The sequence below is a fragment of the Lepidochelys kempii genome, chromosome 17 (genome assembly GCF_965140285.1).
Source record: "Lepidochelys kempii isolate rLepKem1 chromosome 17, rLepKem1.hap1, whole genome shotgun sequence".
NCBI classification, from domain to species: domain Eukaryota; kingdom Metazoa; phylum Chordata; order Testudines; family Cheloniidae; genus Lepidochelys; species Lepidochelys kempii.
In genome coordinates, this window is record NC_136396.1 from 3853091 (window position 1) to 3875299 (window position 22209).

Below are 22209 nucleotides of genomic sequence, written 5' to 3' on the forward strand. Positions count from 1 at the left end.
ATATTTTCAAATATCTCAGGGGCACTCAGTGGTGCAAGTAAGCCGGTATGGTCAGTACGCCGAATCATTAAGACATTTATTGCCGGTACGCTGTACCAGAAAGACACATTTTCAAGAATGAATTGTAGAGCCCTGTGCGGATACAGATTTATACCTGTGGATGCGGATATCCGCAGATAGAAATCGGCATCCGCTGAACCCCTGGGCTCTCCCAGGAAATGTAGCAGCAAAAGGAGCAGAACATGGGGCCACCACTCCCAGGAGCCAACGCCCCGTGCCGGCAGTTCCTCTGGCACGGCTGTACTGCCTCTAGCCCCGCCTCCAGCCCTGTCCTCTAGCGGGGCTGTACAGATCCCAGACAGGAGAGGCAGCTATGTGGAAGGGCTAGGGGTAGGGTTGGTGGTGGTACAGCCACTCCAGAGGACCTCCCAGTGCAGGGCGCTGGCCCCTGAGGAGCGGTGGCCTCATATTCTGTTCCTTTTGTTTCTGCGGTTCTCAGGAGAGCCCTGGGGTTCAGTGGATACCGATATCTGTCCGCGGATATCCGCATCCACAGGTATAAATTTGTATCTGCGCAGGGCTTGTCACAGAACATTTTTTGTGAGGGGGGGCAGTATGGGGTGGGGGGTGGTACCATATCAGTAAGAGTTAAAATCTCACTTGCACCACTGGGGGCACTAAATGGAAAGTGGTGAACTGAGCCCTAAACTTGCATGACACATGATGAATAGTATTTGGCTTCAGAGTTGTTTTCACCTTTTGATGTATTTTTCCTAATGCTTTGTCTTTTCACATTTTTCAAAAATAAAAAAGATTCTGCCATACTCTTCTTGAGTTATGTGTTAGACTAATATGACTATAAGGAAAAAGTGCATTTTAGTTACAAATCACAGCATCTGTGATCAACAATTATTGCTCTTCTAACATTAATGTGTAAAAAAAGATTACAATTACACAGATAAACAAATGTCATTGCAATGTCTGATGAACTGTTATCTATACTGCATTATTCAGCAGATGGTGTAAACAGAATCTATATTACCTAAAGAAAAAAGTCATTGCCAGTTAGCTATTAATAGAAGTCAAGGACTAACTTCTGCAATATATAATGAATATTTTTCATATTTTAAGGTCATGGGTATGTAATTTGTTAATATACAAAACTGCTTTTCCATATTTGGTTATGTGTAATTTGATTGTCCAAACTGTAAATCATGGTATTAATAGGCAGAAAAATACTCTAAAAATACACTGGTAGGTTTTCAAAAAGCACCCAGGACTGGCCTAACTTTGCTCCCATTGACGTAAAAAGGAGCAAAATTGGGTCACACCAAGGTGGTTTGGAAAGTCCAACCCATCCATTGTGTATAACCATTTATTGGAAAGTACAAGTGCCACTTATAAATCAATATTTTTTTCTTTTTTCTTCTACCCTCGATGCATCACAATGAATAATGAATAGTTGGATCTAAAAAAAAAATCTATTTTATTGTATTTTAAAATTGTATTATCTTGTAAATCAAAATGATATTATGAGACAGATCCCCTCCCTTTTCCCCACTCCCTGAAAAACAAAGTAAGCAAACAACAAACAAACAAAACCCCAGAAGTTTAGAAGATGTCTATGATGTACTACCCAATGTTTGGTTTGAATTCACCGTGGAATGTTATCAGTTTAAGTTTCTATAATAAGTGGAAATCAGAATTAACCACAGCTAAGTGTGAACTGATAGATTATTCAAAACTTGTAAATATTGAAAGAACAATTAAAATGGTGAAATAAACATTTTAAACAGTTCCATGACTGTTACAAGCAATTGTAATTGTACTGTGCCATTTAAGACTAATATACCATACTAATATATGGGTTACTTCAGCTGTAAATTCTGAGAGGCTTACTCTAAGAAAGATTTATGCAAATACCTCTCATATTAGTTTATTTTGCTTCCCAAGAATTCTTTAGAAAGTTTGTAGGCTATTTGAATTCAAGAGGTCTGATTCACCCGTACTCTAAGGCGGGGTCGGCAACCTATGGCACGCGTGCCAATTTTTAATGGTACGCTACTGTCTGCCGGGGACAGCAGTGTGCAATTAAAAATCCTGTCTAGCCCAGCCCACTCTTCTCCGCCCCTGCCCACCGTTCTCTCCTTGCAGGGCAGGCAAGCTTCCCCCTCCACCCACCTTTTCCCCCAGCGTGCAGGCAGAAAGTAGGTACCTACTCTATGTGGACAAGGCTGGGACCCCAGACTGGCAGCGGGCTGAGCGGGGCTGGCAGCCGGGACCCTGGCTGGCAGGAGCTGGCGGACGCAACCCCAGACCAGCAGTGGGCTGAGCTGCTCAGCTCACTGCTGGTCTGGGGTCTCGGCCGCTGGCGCTGCTCAGCCCGCTGCCGGTCTGGGGTTCTGGCTGCCAGCCCCTTGCCAGCCAGGGTCCCGGCCGCAGGCCCCGCTCAACCTGCTGCTGGCCTAGGTGAACGGAACCCCAGGCCAGCAGTGGGCTGAGTGGGCTGGCGGTGTAAAATCAGCATTTTAATTTAATTTTAAATGAAGCTTCTTAAACATTTTGAAAACCTTGTTTACATACGCCAATAGTTTAGTTATATAATATATAGACTTATAGAGAGAGACCTTCTAAAAAATGTTAAAATGTATTATTGGCACGCAAAACCTTAAATTAAAGTGAATAAATGAAGACTCGGCACACCACTTTTAAATGTTTCCGACCCCTGCTCTAGGGTATTTTAGCTAAGACAGTTTACTTCTAGAGTAGCTGGGGCCATTGAATCCATTCCGTTCAATAGACAACACATTATAAATTACAACAGAAAAAAGAAAGGTAGAAATTCAAGTTGCAGTGGGGGAGGTTTAGAATGGATATTAGGAAAATCTTTTTCACTAGAAGGGTGGTGAAGCACTGGAATGTATTACCTAGGGAGGTGCTGGAATCTCCTTCCTTAGAAATTTTTAAGGTCAGGCTTGACAAAGCCCTGGCTGGGATGATTTAGTTGAGGATTGGACCTGCTTTGAGCAGAGGGTTGGACTAGATGACCTCCTGGGTCCCTTCCAACCCTGATATTCTATGATTCTATGAAATAGAACTAGTAGCACCTTACCAATCTCTGTTTCTTTCTGTGATAACTCAGATGAAGGTGTAAATAGAATCTGTTTACCAATAAATGGAGTTCTTTGAGCATTAATCAAGGAAGCCACCTTGTTGATGCCTCTTAAATGAATCCAGAAAGCAGTGCTGATTCTGGCACTGACTCTTATGGTTTGCCTTGCCAGGGCAGAGTTTTTGGGCCCTGCACAAAACCCAGACTCTTTGCCTTAGGCAGTTCTGAATTAGATTTCGGGGACTCTCAGGAAGGAAGAGCTGAAGCCAGAGCTGCAAGTCTTTCCAGGCTCAGGGTGTGAAAGCGCCACACCAAGCTCCAGTTAGGCTCCATCCCTGTGCGGATACGGTTTTGAGTGTGTGCATCAGACTCCAGGCAGATGGAGAGAGACTATGTATGCTTCTTGAACCCAGGCCTCTGAGAGACCAGATCCACCATAGGAGCTTTTCCCAAGCTGAAGCCATACTGCAAAGAAATTAGACTGCATCACGTGCAGCAAAGTCTTAATAACTACTACAAGCATAGTAAATTGCTAAAATATGAAAACTAACATTTAAGATAAACTAAATTCCATTTACACACACACATACACATCTAGCTAAGGGCACTGAGCTTCCACAATGGAAGAAAAGGAACCGAAGCAAATGGGATCATAAGTCAATTGAATATCCTCAGCCCTGAAAGTTGAGTGTCATGAGATTACACTCATACAACACCCAACGAGTACTGTTTTCAAACTTTTCTAAAGTGCTGCAGTGCCTTGAGGACAACATATCCTACAAATTATAATTTGCAGAAACCACCTTGAAGAAACATCATCACCAGAATGGTCAGTTTTCATACAGTTAGCATATTTAAAAATGCTAACTTTTAGCTAAGTTCTAAGGTATTAAAATAGAGAAATATATTAATTTATGTTAACCTGGAATCCACATGTATTGTGATAGCTACTTATTAATACTGTTGTGTACTGCAACTAACAAACAGCATAATTTATTTTATCAGAATTGTCCGGTTTATGATGATAACTGGATATGCAAAATATTCAAAATCAAAAGGTGAAGTTTTTCATGTTTCATGAACAAACTTGAAATGGGCCTATTTTGCTGAAAAACTCAGCACATACCACAAAATTTTCATTCAAAAACAGTGCTTCTTTCCCAAGAAAAGTAGGCCCATTTCTGAGTGAAAATGGAATAGTTCTGAGCAAAAGGTAGTTGTAAAGTTTAAATTTCACTTTGTGCATATTGTCAATGTAAAAATAGCCACTTCCTCAAATTTTACAGAAATCAGAAACAAAACAGTAAAAACTGTCATCCAAAATTATGCAACTTTTCTTTTTTTTCTTTAACCATTTTAGTACTGCTTTGAACACTACTGGCTACATTAATATTTCCTATTTTTCTGTCACATTGTTAGCTTTTCAAAAACAGACAAATGCTACACTTTAAATATCTGTCCATATATATTTCCTTATCTACAGAGTCAAGCAGAAGTATTTTGAAGACTTTACAATACAGTGATATCAATATTTCAATCTACCATTCAGTGATGTTGTTTTGTAGTCTCAGTTAATGGCAGAAGCTTTTGGCAGGGGGGGAAAAAATAACTGGAATGTTAGACTTGAATCTGTTCTAATATCAAATAGACTAATAAGTTGCCCATGGCTCTGTATTCTCAGGCTTGTCATAGAATGACCTCATTATACTCAGTTATATGAACCACACTGTGTGCTCCTTCTTACAAAGGCTTAAAATACTGAATGGTCTGTTGTTATCTGCAGAAGCCAAGCTTTCAGACATGGTGCTAATGACTACTTAATAGCGCTGTCTATCAGCAGTGCAGTTAGCTGGGAGAATACACAAAGAAACAGTGGGGGTCCAGTTAGCTTCTTCATAAAACATTTATCCCTCTGCATGGTTTTAAAACAACAAACATCAATTTAAAATGTGTCAGAATTCAGCAGTCAGTATGTTGTTATTATCTCAAGTGTATCCCCCCCTCAAGTGTATCACATACAAGACCATCAGGAAATTAGACAGAAAATATACTTTAGGTCCTACTCCTTAAAGTGCAGCGCACAGAATAAATTTGTTAGTCTCGAAGGTGCCACAAGTACTCCTTTTCTTAATATGAAAAGAAACTATTTGATTTTACTTAACATGGTTTTGACTGATCATTTGGTTTTTATTAGTATTTGAATGGATCTCTCATCAGAGATATTTCAGAGTAACAGCCGTGTTAGTCTGTATTCGCAAAAAGAAAAGGAGTACTTGTGGCACCTAGAGACTAACCAATTTTCAGATATAGAGTTCTCATTAAAAACATTCATTATTTTGTTGTAATATCCTTTTGACACATGATCTTTGGTACCGTTAAGAATTCCTCACTTGGGTTCTTATTGCTTATAGCTATGTCTGTGTACACCAGTTCAGCAGGAGAAGGTCACATTTTATTTCTGCTTTCTAACCTTCCACTTTCCCAAACAATTACAGTTTCTCCCCCCGTCCCCTCCTTAGTTTACTTGTATCATATGCCTCAACCATACTGATACTCTCCACTCTGCAACCCTCTTTTAAAGGATTTAAAAATTGGCCATAAAAATTGGTTCTTGGCTGACATTTGGCATACAAGAAACCAGAAAGGGCTTCTTTCTTAATTTAAAGCAAATTTCTGGGTTCAGAGGTTTCAAATTGAAGCATTAACATAACTTCAGGGTTGTTTTTTTTGTTTTTTTTTTGTAATAAGCATTATAATACCAGAGAGGAAGGCACTTCTACTTATGGAATTCAGTACATTTTGTACAAAAAGTTTTAAATTACTGTTGCTATATTTTTCTCTCTTAGGAGAAATAGCACCATTTTCTGTCATTTCAAGGTATATTCTAAATAAAGCTAATAAAGTATAGTGCACTGGTTCTTCCATTGCATTTAGATCCTTAGTTAAGAAGTTATGGAAATCCTGTTGACTTAGTTTGTTTCAGAAGATATCATGTAGACTGTTTTCAGAGTAACAGCCGTGTTAGTCTGTATTCGCAAAAAGAAAAGGAGTACTTGTGGCACCTTAGAGACTAACCAATTTATTTGAGCATGAGCTTTCGTGAGCTACAGCTCACTTCATCGGATGCATACCGTGGAAACTGCAGCAGACTTTGACTGTGACTTCCTAGGTTATACTCATCCAAAACAACTGAAATGAAATATGTAATACTGGAAATCCCAAAGAAATAATAATAAATTATTTTTTCTTTTAAAAAATAATTATATAATTTCACATTTTTTATTTCACTTTAAACAGATGTAAAACCGCTGCCTGAGCTGCAATGCTCTATACAATATCTAGAGGGCACTCGTCTACAATTCTCCTAAGGCACTATCCCCAGCAAAGCCATGGGTAGCCAGTCCTACCTTCCACTTCTTTCTACAAGGCTGTCCAAGTCTTCTAAGTGTAGGATGAGATAAGTGCAGTGCCGGTGCTAGGCATAAGCCTAGGCAGTTCAAAGGGGCCCCCTATTTGCTTTTTTAGTATATGTTGGGGGTGGGGCAAAAATATTCCTGCTTTAGGCCCCCAGTGGGCTAGCACCGTCTTTGGATATATGAACAGCCTTATCCATCATGACGAGGGGAGAGAGAAACCTTAGTTAAGCTTAGATTTGTCTATAGTGCTATATAACAACTATAAATGAAAATAACCATAGTTAATAAAAGTATTTCATGTCAGGGTTTAGCTTCTTGCTTCGTCTTCCCCCCTCCCCCCCATTTTCCTTTAAATGGTTCTTGTTAGTTTATAAGCCACCAATGAAGAAATTAATCTTTTCCAGAGACTTAATCAAATTGTGCAAAAATAAGACCAAGGACCTGGTCCTATTAAAGTTAATAGGAGTCTTAGGTGTAAACTGGAGCAGAATCAAATCTTAAGTTCTCACTACTTTCCCTGAATAGTCAAGAGTCCTAAGAGAGAACAGGCTGCATCCTTTTCTGGCTCATGTGTAATCAACAGAATTTGTCACTGAGTTATGATTGCAGAAACTATAATGCACAAGCCAGCAAGAATACAACTTTCCCTTCAAATCCCAGCTTGACTTTGTAGTGCTGATATTTAGAATAATTTTACATGTAAATTTGGCTCATTTGATATGAAGTGACTGAGTGGCAATTAACAGTGGACCCCCAGAGTGTGATTTTTTTACAAAGTCAATTTCCCATGTATAACCTCTTTTTTTTAACCATTATCAATACTTCAGTCATATCTCTCCTAAACTATTGCAACTTTTTCTTCTCGGGCCTATCTCCCTTCTTATGCTATTCAAAAAGCTACTTCTTGGATTATTTTACTGACCTACTGCTCTGACATAATCTTCTTCCTCCTCCACTAACTTATCCTCACCTTCAAGACTACAGAACACTGACCGTGCTTACATCTCTTCCCACTCTTTACTCTTCATGTGCTCTCTAATTGCTTTTTTAATCTCCTCTCACTCTTGGCTTCAGACTTTTGTTTTATGCCAACTCTATCCACTTCCTATGCACTCACTTGCCTCCTTTGAATTTTTACTTAAAACTAGAAGCAGGAAAAAAAGGAAAACTGGATCTTCTCCCAAATTTTATGCCAGTTCTAGAACCAAACTTCATGGATAGGGCCTATCTCTATTTAAATTCCACCTTTTTCACCCATGAAGCTTTGTTGTGCTATCTCTCTGCCAATGCTATATCCACATCTTCTTGCATATGAATCGCTGTGCAGTGCACTGGAGTTAAATGAGTTGAACTGTAAGCCACTTGGAGTCATTATTTGTGTGTGTCTCTGTGTGTGTGCCTGTGTGTGTGTGTTTTACAAAGTTCATGAATGTGCACTTCAAAAATAAAAATAGTAAAAGCCTGAGACAAACCACACTTAAACCCTTTGAATATTTTATAATAAAATAGTTATAAAGCAGCTTTAATTAAGTTTAAACTCTGAAAAGAATTAGAGAGGGGAACCCATTGTTGTCAAGATCTACAAGCACAGGTGGAGGATTTTATTTCATATCAGATGCCTGTTGTCAGTTTGGATAGTGACTATCTAATCTCTAAATTCTGGAAGATGGAAGCAGAGATTATCAGTTCATAAATTCCCCAGGGAGACTGTTGAACATACTGGTACACTGACTATACACACATTCCTTTTGATGGTTCCAATAATTTAGCACAGCACAAAGTCAACATGCAAAAACACATTTCTCGGGAATACAAAGGTGTCCTATAAAATGCAGGGCTTTATTTATTCTCTGCTATGGTTTGGATGTATCAGTTTAAGAATACGTATCTACTAAATTAAACAAAGATTTACCAAAGAGGTGGAGCACAGCTACTTGTGCTCTGTTCTGCATGATAAAAAACCAAAAACACTTGAAAAAATAATGTCCCATTTTAGTTTTTAACTTTTGAAGCTGGATTCACCTCAATAGGACATGAAAGAAGCTGCAACCAAGGGGGAATTGAACCCCTTAGTAATTCAGTAGTGGGAAAGACAACGTTAAAATCAACTCAGGACTCTACTGGAAACTCTCTGGTCAAAGCTGCGTTGGGAGAGGCCCCCCTATTTTTAGGAGGCAGCCCTGAGTAAAGACCCCTGAAGAACAGAGGGTTGTGAACAGCTTGTGGCACTCCAAGCGGATTTACTTTGGAGCTCCAAAATCAAAGGAGTCAATCTGGCCCAGGGTTTTTGTGAAAGGTAACAGCAAGAAGTATATGGTAAAAGACTGACCCTGAATAATCACATTCAGTTCCATTCCATTTCGCATATGAATATACAAATAAAACAAAATAAATGTAACTCAACTTCAATACTTTGCAAACAGCACTTTATGGTGTTATCAGTCTTTTATTGATTTCAAATTATAGCGATTTACTTGTTGCAAACAAAACACTGAAAGCTAAGAATAAAATATTCTGAATTCATGAATCATTTTCCTGAAAGTGCCTACTGTAAAGAGATTAGTTTGTCCTAGAATTTTAATTTGCCTACTATAGGAGTATATTATACTAAATTGTGACTAAGTTGGATTAGTTGGAAGATTTAGGGAGACTCATACACTCATCAAAATTGGTGCTGGAAGGGATTCTTACAGTAGGCCTGGAAATCCATTTTCATACTGCTATTACAGATTATCACCTTCACTATTCCCCAAGTGTTTTAACTAATCTCTTTTTGGAACATTTTTATTTACAGTGTCTAATCTAACTAAGCAGGCTGTTGTATTTTTAATTGCTCTCATCATTAAGTTTTCCCTCATATCTAATCTATTTTTGTTCTTAAGGTCATTAACTCTCATAATACACTCTTAGTCAACTTCAAATAACTTTGCTCTCAAATTTCTACAGAGCTCTTGAGTCACTCTAACTTCCCTTAAACTTTTAATATATTTTTATTTATTTAGATATAAATAATAGACACCTATACAAGGCATTAGGCACCTTAACATGTTATTAGCAGTACAACAAAAATCCCAGCAGCATTAAAATAATCATTCAAACAGGAATTTAGCCAGCTAGCCAGCCAACTACCCCCCTCCCCAAATCTTGTTTCTACCCCTTTACCTCTTCATTGTTCTGGGAAGCATATATTTTGCAGTCTCCAAAAACCCTATCAAGCAAATGTCTTTTGTAACATACTTGGAAGGTCACCAAATTCAGGGCATTTCTTTCAGGGATGGGGGAAAACAAATTCCAGAGTCCCAGTCTCAGAGGCCTCAGAGAGAATGCAGTCAGTATCCCCCTACCTTATTAACAAGGGGAATCCAGATGAGGCACCTCTGTTGACCATACATGTCCATTCTTCCAGCCCTCTGCATTATCTTTGTTTTCCTTGTTTACCTGATATCTCTTCTCAATACAACAGGTCTTTTAAAACTTTTCCAGAGGAATCCCATGAAGGATTACATCTAATGCATTGCTACCTTGTAAATAATTAACATTTACTGAAAAGTTAACATGTAAGACGTGAGAGTGAAAATTCAGGTGATTAGCAAACCAGTGGATTTGATCAGGGTAGGTTTCCTTTGTACTTACACTTTTCCTCGTCTGACTTTTTAAAAAAAAAAAGGGTAATATGCAAAATAAAAAACTCCTGTGTCTTGTACCCTCACAAGCAAATGGATATTTCTAAACGATCTGCTATAACATCTTTATTATATATTTGCCATTAAGAGCATGCAAAATTTAAACTCTTGAAAATGAATTGTCTTGCAGAACTAAATAGCAAGCTTTGATAAAATGACAGAGTATACAGATTTTTTTTATATATATATATATATATATATATATATATAGTGACGGAGCAAGGCCAGATGGCTATGGAAAAGTAGTGGGAGCAAGCAAGTGGATACTTGGTTTCTTCTCATTCTCTTTCTCCTTCTTTCTTTTACATTTCTATTACTTATACATAACCAAACCAATTTAAAGCAAATTTGGTAAAAGAAAAAAGCAGGCTGAGATGTTGTATTAAGTTACACCTCAGGGTTCGTTTAACTCATTTATTTTCATTTATAATACAGTATGCAAATACATTTATTTACCCTTTAAAAACATGTGTTATAAACCACTCAAAACCGACACTTTATAATGGAAATGCTGACAGCAAATTAACTACCGAATAGAAAGTACTGTCATTACTTTTCTAGAATCCCTGCATTGGTCAAACTAAACTTTCCAACAAAGATTTTACTTAAATGTTTGCTTAATATCTAATTTTTATTATTTACTGAAACCTTTTCAGACCCCCTGAGAGCCAGATTATGCCTTACTCATGTTGAGTTGTATAGGGCTTGCCAACATGAGAAAGTTGCACCAGTATTTTTAAGGTATGAATTGAAGCTGATATAAGTTAAATTTGTACAAAAGGTTGTGCGGACAATCTTATTCCAGTATTTCATCTTACTTTGGTTTAGCTGAAGTGGATCAGGAACAGGTTTAACTAAATCAAAATAAGCCACTCATATAATGAAATAGGAGCTCTTTGCACCAATTTAACTATATCTGTTTAAAAGCTGATTAAAGTTGTACTAATGCATCTTTCTCATATAGACAGGCCCTTACTCTGCGCATAGTCCCACAGATTTCAATGGAACTTTTTGTGGAGTAAAATATTACTTAATATGAGTAAGGATGGCAGAAGCTGGTCCACAGTTCAAATGGAAGTTGATAGAGCAGCTGCTCAGCCCAGTTAGTTTCATGTTACCTGTTTGAGAGGATTTGGTTTCCAATACAGTTATATTAATACTCTGTTAGCTAAAACTTTAGGAAAGGCTACAAAAGCCAGTGAATTCCCAGTAACCTCTGAGGTTACATTTCACTACATGAAAACAAATGACAAAACTACACTATTTTAGCAAACTGAGTAGGTAACAATACAGAAGATTTATAAGTATAATCTGGTTATCTATAGATCTAATCATATAGTTATTGAGTTGCATGTCATACGCTCAAAAGAGTGAAATGATCTAGCATTGTGTGGTCTACTCTGAGTGAGTGGATTTTATCATCAACAAGGTTACAAGGCAGACAGCCTATTTCACAGACTATAAAGGGATATACAAAAGCGAATTTGTCTTGGAATTGCAAACTGAATCACCATACTGAATCTTTGGACGATTCAGAGAGTTACAGAACTCTAGTAAATTAGGGGCACTCCAATTTGTTTTAACCTTTACAACTTTTTTTTGTATTATTTTCTATTTTACCTTTTAGAACATATTATTATAAACAATATACAGTATATTGCCTTCCAAACAGTAAATTGATAATGAATACGTTCCATTATAATAATGGGACATTTTTGTTTGTGCGTGCTTCCTTTAAGAAGAGGCCCTGGAGGTTTTTTGCCTTCCTCTGTAGCATGGGGCACGGGTCACTTGCTGGAGGATTCTCTGCTCCTTGAAGTCTTTAAACTATGATTTGAGGACTTCAATAGCACAGATATAAGTGTGAGGTTTTTTGCAGGAGTGGTGGGTGAAATTCTGTGGCCTGCGTTGTGCAGGAGATCAGACTAGATGATCATAATGGTCCCTTCTGACCTAAATATCTATGAATCTATAAGTAGTATATAATACTCTATGTACAGACTGTGTGTGGGTGTTTGTGTTCTCAGATCTGTTGTTTTGTCATTTTGATTAAAATTAGAATGTGGAATTAAGAAATACACATTCTATTTGTAATATTTTACTTACATATAAATAAAGTACATTTTCACACCAATGCATATTGGTTAGCTACTCAGTTCCCATTTATACAATTTGAAAATAAAGATTCTAAATTCTTATGCATCTTTTGAAATTTATCCCAATCTTAGTTTACTTAACTCCAGCTAGTTAAGAGCTTCTAATATCCATCAGGTTTTTCCAGCTCAGAATGTGGGAGAGAGTCAATGCCTGAAAATGAAATTTATATTTCTTCTTCTTGGTCTTTTGGCTAAGAACAAGTGTGGTTTCAGTTTACTGTCTGATACATATCCTATCAGGAAACTATATCATCATTATGTTGAATGGGATTTAATGTTATAATCCAATAAATTTCTTCCATTGTTTACTATTATGAGCCAAATTTATTCAATTTTCCCTTTTCTTTATTGACACTGCACAATATACTCTGTGGAAAAAATTATTACAGGAATACCCTGATTGCATTTTTTGGGATACTTACTTAATGTCAGATTGTGCCATGTCAGTTTTCTAAACTGATTACACTATAGAACCATAAAAATTCTAACCATTTGAGTAGTGATCAACTGTAAGTTAACTAACTACTACTAAGAAAAGCTTCTGTTTGGGAAAACTAGATAAAAACCCCTGTAAAAGAAAACATGTGTACAGATCTGACTTTAGATCACAACAGCCTTGGTTATCAATATGATATTGGGTAATATTTGCTTTTTCACTCTAAAACAATTCCATCTTAGTGTATGTAAATATAATTAGAGGTAAATATACTGGTATAAAATTACTATTATGAGGTTTGAAGTGGGCTTTATTGTTTGTAGGTGGGATTTTCTAGTGAGTTTAAATTATTTAGGAGCACACGTTTCAATGACTTTCAATGGGACTTGAATTCCTGAACCAGTTAGGTAATTTTGAAAATTCCATTCTGTTTGTTGATTTTCAAGAACGCTGGGTACGACAAACTCTGACTTTATTTCCTTTAGATTCCAAGCTCCAATCCAAATGGCTATAGATAAAATCATACTGAACTCACAGTAGTATGTTCTTCTTGATGTATGTATTCCAGCACTTTCAACAAAGGAGATGGCCCTCTGGGTAAGAATAAAAAAAAAGAAGTACTGCTTATGCAGTTGGATCTGAGTGAAGCAGTAGACTATTTAAATTGTAGTACAGTATTACTCCAAAGGAGCCAACTAACATAGTATATGCAAATTCTGCTCAATTTACAGTATTTCACACCTTGCCCAAAAATTCTGATATCTGGATCTTACTCTAGTTGTCAAATGGAAGTTCCTAAGTAGATATTTGGGACAGAACTTGGGGTCCAAAGGTCACAGAACATGGAAGTAAACTCTGCTATGCTTTGATGTGACGCATTTCTTCTCTAACAAGGTCTGTTTAAATCAAGATATTTAATGTCTCCTGAGACTCACAAATTAAACAGAGCAGACATCCATGAAAATAGATTTATAATTAAGCTGGTAGTCACCCTTACATCAGAGCTAACCTTATTGTAAAATAACAGTACTGTGGATTTTGACTTTGCACATTCCATATTTTTTGTCTGTCTTATATCCCGGAAACACACATTATCTGACAGTGAGTCAATAGTATAAGGGAAGCTTAATACCCAGGAATGATGCCTATGTCTCACTTTGTTACAGGAGTGTTTCAAATCCCAACAATTGCCAAACCTCAGGGATACTTTATTCATTATGTCTTTCTAAGGCATGTATTTTACATAAATGGATGAAGGTGATTAGACTCCCTGACACAATACATTTTACTTGGAATGATATTAAAAAAAATATATGCCTAAACCAAAAAGGTATCATACAACCTACTTCTAACTACCTTAAGTCTTAAAGCGACTTAGATTCATTTTTCCCCAGATCACAGGAATTACTAAGGAGAAACAAATTGCATGTTTTCATATCTACTAATAAAAACTCTTTGACAGGGTCAAAGTCAGAGGTTTCTATTTATCAAACGTCCAAGTCCTGTAAATGTCATCATTCTGGAGAAGTACACAAACTGTCACCTGATCATAAAAAAACAGTTCTGTATCAACCCTCATTTCACGCTTCTGATTCTGACACATCATAAATCAGCAACTCTGCAAGTAATGTTGGAAATAATTGTCTGTTCCTTCTTTTTACGGCCCAGGTGGTACAAAGTCTAACCCAGATGGTGGACTGCATGCTACTGAAGTCAGTTACAGATGTAGGGATTATGTTCCTCTAAAACTCTAACAATATTATCTGAATATATGGAAGACTTCTAACACTGCTATTCTGCAAATTAAGAAAATCTTGCTCCCCTCCCCCCTTTTTTTTTTTGTAAGTTCACTTAGTGCTTAGCAAGGGCTTAAACCAAGCACATTGCAAAAAAGAACTATGCAGGCTTCTGGCAATGCACCTGAATCCTGGTTGGTAACACTCTAGTCCTGGAGCTTTCACAGCCCTGTCAATGCATTTGAATACTGACCTGCACAATAGCTTGCTAGTCCAGTCCAGGAGCCCACCATACTTCAGTCAATGCATTTGATTCCTACTCCACTCCTTGCTATTCCAGACGTAAGTCTTTTGTTGATCAGGGGTTGCCAATCAACTGAATTGTGCTGATTTATATGGTTATTTTCTGAAGTGCACAAATCAGGATGACATCACAAAACACACTTTTTACCTAAACCAAGAATCTGAACTAATGTCTTCCAGAAAATTGTGACCCCCTCATTTTCCATGTTCCTCATCTTAATTTTATATTATGGTTTCCAGACCAAGAATGTATCTTATTTAAACATAGGGTCAAATTCTATGGGAATAGGGTGAGACCAGTAACTAGATAGATAGACAGTTCACTGTTCATAATTTGCCATTGTTGCAATTTGCCATATTATTTGTGTTTTAAAAGATATTATTCTTCCCATCCTCCTGGTCTAGCTGCAGTTGTTCTGAAATAAAATCACGGTTTTTTTAGTCATTTGTGTCACAACTCACCAAGTTATAAACACAGGATTATGACTTCAGTGCATAGTAAAAGAGAATAAAAAGATGGGTTCTGAGATGAGTTCCTCTCTTCAATCATTCTAAAAGGGTCATCCCTTTCCTCTTTATTAATACATTTGAAGGATTTAATGAGTTACTTCACCAGGTTAATATATCCCTTCAATACTTTCATTACACTGTGATACAGTTCTTCAAGTGGTGTAGCTTACAAATGATCATCATTTATATCTCTTGATGGACTAACTTAGCTAATATATTTTTACTGTGAAATATAGAACCCATAATTAAACTTTAAGGATAAGGGCATAACTTCGTGTGTTTTTATATATATAGATCTGCAGTACAGACAAATTTGAAAACCATCTCTTCCATGAAGCTAAGTCCATGAAAATATTAAACAAAAAAGCTACACAGAGAAGGTTACACTTTACCTCATTTTTATGTACTTAGTGCTGATGAAGGGTGTAGATTAACTGCTTTGGAGACTAAAGTTCCCTATCTACAGGACAGATTCAGGTACAGGAAGCAATGGTGTAATTTGCTTCTACATTGCCTCTCCAACGTGCCTCAACCCTGACCAAAAGAAGCTACGTGTAGAAGGATATTTAGTTTCCATCATGCATTCAGTCTTTAGCAGCTCTGTTGAAATAGCTAACCAGGCTGTCAATTAGTTCCAATAGTGATAAGTTTTAGTGATATGGCCATATGTACACTAGACATTAAACGGAAAGCACCAATACATTTTGCATACTGTAAAGTCACCAAACAGCTATCAAACAGTAATGACAGCCCAGTTTGTGGGAGCTGATCTGTTTCCCATAATTTCCCCAGCACACAGAAGGGTGCAGATGAAATCACTGGGTGCAGAGTTTGACCCCAGACTATCAACAACATACATAATTAACAGCTTTGCTTAATTATCATCTATTTTCCTCAAGTATTGGCAAATGAGTTTTCAAGGAGATTTTTATATATGGAAAGTTTATAGCAGTAATAGCAAGCCATTCTTGAGCTACTGGGAGAAAAGGAAACAGGCAAAAGTAAAAAAATTAAATCAGAATACTATTTTTATTGATTTGTAACTCAAAAATAGTTTGTTGACTTTAATTTTCCTTTGCCTTCGGAGAACAACTGCCAACTTTCAAGTCCAAGTTATGTGGGGTACGACTGGAGGGCTCATATCAGTCTTTACAATGAAAGGTGTTTGCAACATTACCTATGCGTAGGCAGTTACCTCTCCAGAATACTGGCAATATTTCACCCACCACTTAAATGGTGTACGCAGCTCTGGGATGAAATACTGCAATTTTTTTTATCGTACACAGTAATATCACTCAACAGTTTAGAATAGGATGTAAAGAAAAAAATGGTCTCCAGCTGAAATTACAGGAATAATTTTAGGTAGGTAGAACGTTAACCCCCAAGCTGGAATTTAACTAGAAAATCAGATTTAACAATTTTGCCCTAAAACCTGTAAAGACCAAAGTAATTTGGACATTGGGTTTATGTTTCATCCAAAGAACAGCACTCTCCAGCAGGACTCGGGGCCACATGCATTCTGGTGGGGCATTGGTTCAGCATGGACTCGCAGGAAAACATGCCACCTGCTGAAATGCAAATACCATTTCCTGCAGATAGATATTGTCACATTGCTCTCAGAGGGACACCTAACATCCTTTACTGGTCTCATTCTCAGACACACAACACTCCATCAGTTTTAAAATCCAGCTTCAGAAAAGCTATTCCATTTTCTGAGATTAGGCTTTCCTGCTAATTTTGACATGGTGCAGTAACTCTATAACAAAGAATGTTATCTTTTGCAAATGATTCTGGAATCAAATTAAGTGAGTTGCCAGGACTTTTATTTTTCATGGCACAATAGCAAAGGACATCATCAACAGAATAACCTCAAGGGCAAGGATGTTTTTGGCCTCTTAACCTTCAAATGGCCTGCATTATACTGTTTCCTATTACCAGAATAGTAATATTTATTGCAGGTAGACTACAAGTGTGGAGCCATACCATTTATTTATTTTCACTTGATAGCCACCTCTGGCAAGAACAAATTTTCAATTAATCACCATCTTATCTCTGCAAGAACCAGTTGCTCTTAAGGACATCTGTATTATTTCCTTTGTTTTATTAATACAGGGAATAGCGCTGTTATGGATCTTCTGACACTGAAATTTATTTGTTTTCTATAGACTTTCTTTCTTGAAGGTGAACTGAAATGCTTATTTAAACTATAAATGGATTTTGAAAAACACATTTAAGACTCCAAATCATGGAGAAAATGTGTGCAGGCTTAAATTTTCAATAAATACCTTTTTAAATATAGTATTTGAAAATCTGTCCCACTTTTTTTCTGCTGATTCCTGAGTTATGAGTTTTGAGTTTCTCCTGGGGGAGTTGATGACATTGCTAACATGTGAAGCAGTGCAAGAAGTGCAGAGCCCTATAAGATTTAGAGGTCAGGAAGGTTAGACCGATTTCTAAGCTCATATCTTGGATAGTAAAAAATATCAGTCCCCTTAAAATTGTATTTATCTATCATTTTGAAGTCTATACATTCTGTTGAGATCCCAGCAGATGTTTTATTTATTTATTTTTAAAGCCTTGTATTATAATTAATTTTAAAACAGAGAAATAAAATATGCCCATTATGAGACAATATGAAAGGGCCAGGCTCTACTTTATCTGATAAAAATGTAAGGAGAAGGAAACTGCAGGAATGAACTTCATGGCAGTTCCTTCTTATCAGTGTGTAGATTTGCCTCCTGTGTACTGGCAGGTGTTTCAGCTCCCTACACCAGCAGATGGCTTGAGATATTACATAGATCTCAGGACACCTATGAAGGCCTAGGGCTTCCACACAACTTCCCAAGCTTTTCTGCCCGGCTGCAGCATGGCTACTGCAGCAGCCTTCCTATTAGCCGATCCACCACATGCCCTCTATGTAGGGCATGCAGTCACAGAACCTACCTTAATGCTGCTGTTCCCTTGGTTTTCCCCTCCCACCAAGTTTCAATGCAGTTATTCCAAAAGAGAGCTAGGGGGAATATTGAAGCAGCAAAGTAGACATGAGTTTGCAGTGTGGCATGGCTGCATATCTAGAAGCATTCCACCACAGAATAGGGAGTTAATAGTCATGGTCTATACAGCTTTGGCACAACTGTACCAGGAACATTGTGTTTAGTTCCGGGACCCTCATTGCTAGAAAGCTATTGAAAATTTGAAGGCGTTTAGAGAAGAGTAATAAAAGTTGCTAGGAGGCTGCATGTTTTGAATTACAAAGAAAGACTAGAATAGTTTAATATATATATTAATTCTCCTTTAGTCATTGTTTAGGCTAGCTATACATGTGTGTGTGTGTATATATATATATATATAGCTAGCCTAAACAATGACTAAAGGATAATTGGGAAAATGACATGGGATGTTAGCTTCTTGTAATATTTATTACCTATACCTAATGATTTCTTTTTGTTTTCTATACATATATAAATCTTAGCAATAGTGGGAGGAGTAAGTCCATGTCATTTATTTTGAAATGATTGATTACTATTTCCCATTTCCTTTCAAATTGGCCCAGATTGCACTATTCTTGCACCTGCACTAACAGAGCTCATGACTATTGCAAAGTTCACACATTTTGACTCTGGAGGGGATGTGGTCAGAAGGCAACACATGCTTTCTTGTCTGATTCATGGTAGGGTATATCTCTTGGCTTAGGGCACTGGTTTCACAGTCATCCATGTTAGCAACCACTGAATAAGGAAAAGCAAAAAGATGCTTTCAGGAATGAAGCAGTTGGATGCTCCATGACACCCTCTGGCCTCAGTTGGATCAGAAGGCAGAAGTCAAAGAGAACTAATGGTCAGATATGTGGCTAGAAGGAGGAGAGACTTTTTACTATTGACTAAGAGAGCAAATAACATATCTCATTTTGAAGCAATAGACCCAGATATCCTCAGAATTAGACCATTAAGTTACCAGAATGAGGAAGTATCCTATCAGTTATTGCTGACCATTTAATTACATGAAAAGAATACTGTAATAGCAAGATACTTAGTTATATGGGAAATGCCATATAATTACTAGGTAAATACATAGAATATCAGGGTTGGAAGGGACCTCAGGAGGTCATCTAGTCCAACCCCCTGCTCAAAGCAGGAACAATCCCCAATTTTGGCCCAGATCCCAAAATGGCCCCCTCAAGGATTGAACTCACAACCCTGGGTTTAGCAGGCCAATGCTCAAACCACTGAGCTATCCCTCCCCCAACATGGTTACTTCTGCCTCCTAAACTACAGTGTGGATCACACAGCACTTACTTTTGGTCCTATTACATGTAATTACTCTATGAAGATACTATGTAATTGAAGTATGGAATATTTAAGAACTATAACCTAGATCATTACCTAATATTCTGCTCGAGTATCCAAGTCCTTCTTTTTAACTCCCTTTTGGTTTTTATGCAGAACACAGCTTTAAAAGTACTAAGACTTGATGTTGCTTCATCTTTTGGAGGTGTGCTGAGTGTGGGCAAGAAAAGGGAACAGCAAGTCCCTTCTACAGTGCACCTGCTCAGGAGGCAGCCAGATTGGTGATCCAATGCTCCACTAATTGCTAGATGGGGGGGGACTAACTAACATGCCCCCTGCAAAGGTGCTATTCCCCACCCCACATGCTTGCTGTTACCTAGAAGCAAGTGCTGTGGGTAGAATACACTGCTTCTGTTTTGGACCAGCTGTAAGGAGCAACACCAAATCTGTTACCCCAGAACCTGCCCTGTATGTGCAGAATGGCTAAGTGAACCTCTGTTTGGCTACTGCAACTCAGCATAAAATCATTAATAAAAGTCAGAATCTAGCTTCTTTACCTCAAAGCAACAACTGAAAGATTTCCTTAGTCTCTTGACACAACACCGAAAGATGTCCCGCCCAGTAAATAGCGTTTTGATGATATTTTGATGTTGATGAGCAAGGCATGCAATGGTTTAATGCTCCTTCAGTGATGACAAAAATAAAAAAACCGACACCTACATCAGTCTACATTTAGAAGACATCTGAGTTAATAACAGATTTATTGGGCAGCACAGAAGAATTAACTTAATTACATCATTCATCACCTGAAGATATTGGATTACACTATTAGTGGAAGAGATACAAAGAAATTTGTCAGATAAACATAGTACATTTTGCACAATTTACTTACCATTTCCCAATACCCTGAAACCAGTTCAGTGCATTAAGCTTATTAATGAAGGTAAAATGTTTGCAGAAAGAGCAATGCCCTAGTGAGAACTGATTAATCAAGCAATACTAATTTGCCATTACTGTGAACTAATCAGGAACCCCAGTCTGCACGCAAAGCCCCATTGGAGTCAAGAGTTTCAAATTGTTTAGCACATTCCCCTCTTTAAAATACATAAGCAAATCTATGACTCAAATAGAAAGTCCCAACATAGAAGACAGGACATATGGCACCTGCTTTTCTTTTGGATCTTATATGAAAAGTCCAAAAATGGCATATTTCACATCTGCCACTTAAGGAGGAGGTGAAAAACTAAAATGATTAATGTTAATGAATGCTTTCCTTGCTTTAATGCTTTTAATAGCTTTTGTCTCTCAAGGCCCTATCTAAGGAGAGTTATGTCTTAGAAGAGTGGTACAATGTGACTGTCATATATCAGTTAAATGAAATCAGTATTCTGATTTCACGATAATTGTATTGTATTCAAGAGGTGATCCTGGCAATTACAGGATGGTAAGTAACCAGGCAAATTGGTTGAAAACTATAGTAAAGAACAGAATTATCAGACACAGAGATGAGCTCAATATGCTGGGGAAGAGCCAACATGGCTTTTGTAAAGGGAAATTTATTAGAATTCTTTGATGGTATCAACAAACATGTGGACAAGGGCAATCCAATGGATACAGTGTACTAGGACTTTCAGAAAGCTTTTGACATAATCCCTGTAGCGGGGCAGTCACCCCACTTCAGTAAGAGAGCAGTTAAAAGCAGCCAAGGGAGGCTGTTTGGGTAGTCAGCCACTGGTGTGGCTGCACCCAATTAAGGCACAGCTGGCCCAGATAAAAGGGCAGGCTGAGAGAGTAAGAAAGAGAGACTCTTGCTGGGGGGAGCAGAGAGGACCAGGCTACCTGGGAGAGTAAGCAGGGTACCTGAGACAGAGCAGGGCTGGGGAAAGGGAGGTAGAGCTGAGGAGCTCTGGCCTGGTGAGTCCCCAGGCTGAGGTCTCCCTAAAGGCCAGGGGAAGTATTAGGGCTGCAAGGAGGCAGCTGGGGCTAGAAAGGCAGCAGGTCCAACCCTTGCCAGTGATGAGTGGCCATTTCAGACTGCAGAGCTAAATGATGACTGGCAGTAGCCATGGAGGCAAGGTGGGTATAGGAGGTTGGGGTTCCCCTGGGACACTCCATGAGTGTGGGGACACTGCTGTGGGGCAGCCCCCCAAAGTAAGGGGCACTGGGTCTGAGTGGGACATGGGGCCAGAGGTGGTGGAGACAACAGAGCAAGTAATGGAGGGTGAAACACTGGCCCATAGAGGGCACTCCTGAGCTGGATGAGCTAATTCCCAGACAGACCAGCAGGAGATGCTGTGCTGGGGTGTGCCCTGCCTTGCTAAAGTCCCTTAAAAAAGACTCTTAAGCAAAGTAAGTAGTCATGGGATAAGAGGGAAGGTCCTCTCATGGATCAGGAGCTGGCTAAAATATAGGAAACAAAAGGTAGGAATAAATGGTCAGTCCTCACAATGGAGAGAAGAAAATAGCTGCGTTCCCCAAGGATCTGTACAGGGACCAGTGCTGTTCAACATATTCATAAATGATCTGGAAAAGGGGGTGAAGAGTGAGATGGCTAAGTTTGCAGACAATACA

The 22209-nt window shown here is 38.1% G+C and overlaps 1 protein-coding gene across 1 annotated transcript in view; it reads right to left on the bottom strand.

Moving 5' to 3' along the window:
• LHFPL7 (LHFPL tetraspan subfamily member 7) overlaps nt 1-22209 on the bottom strand; it is a 150174-nt gene that overhangs the window by 3635 nt on the left and 124330 nt on the right. The gene's annotated exons all lie outside the window — the stretch shown is intronic.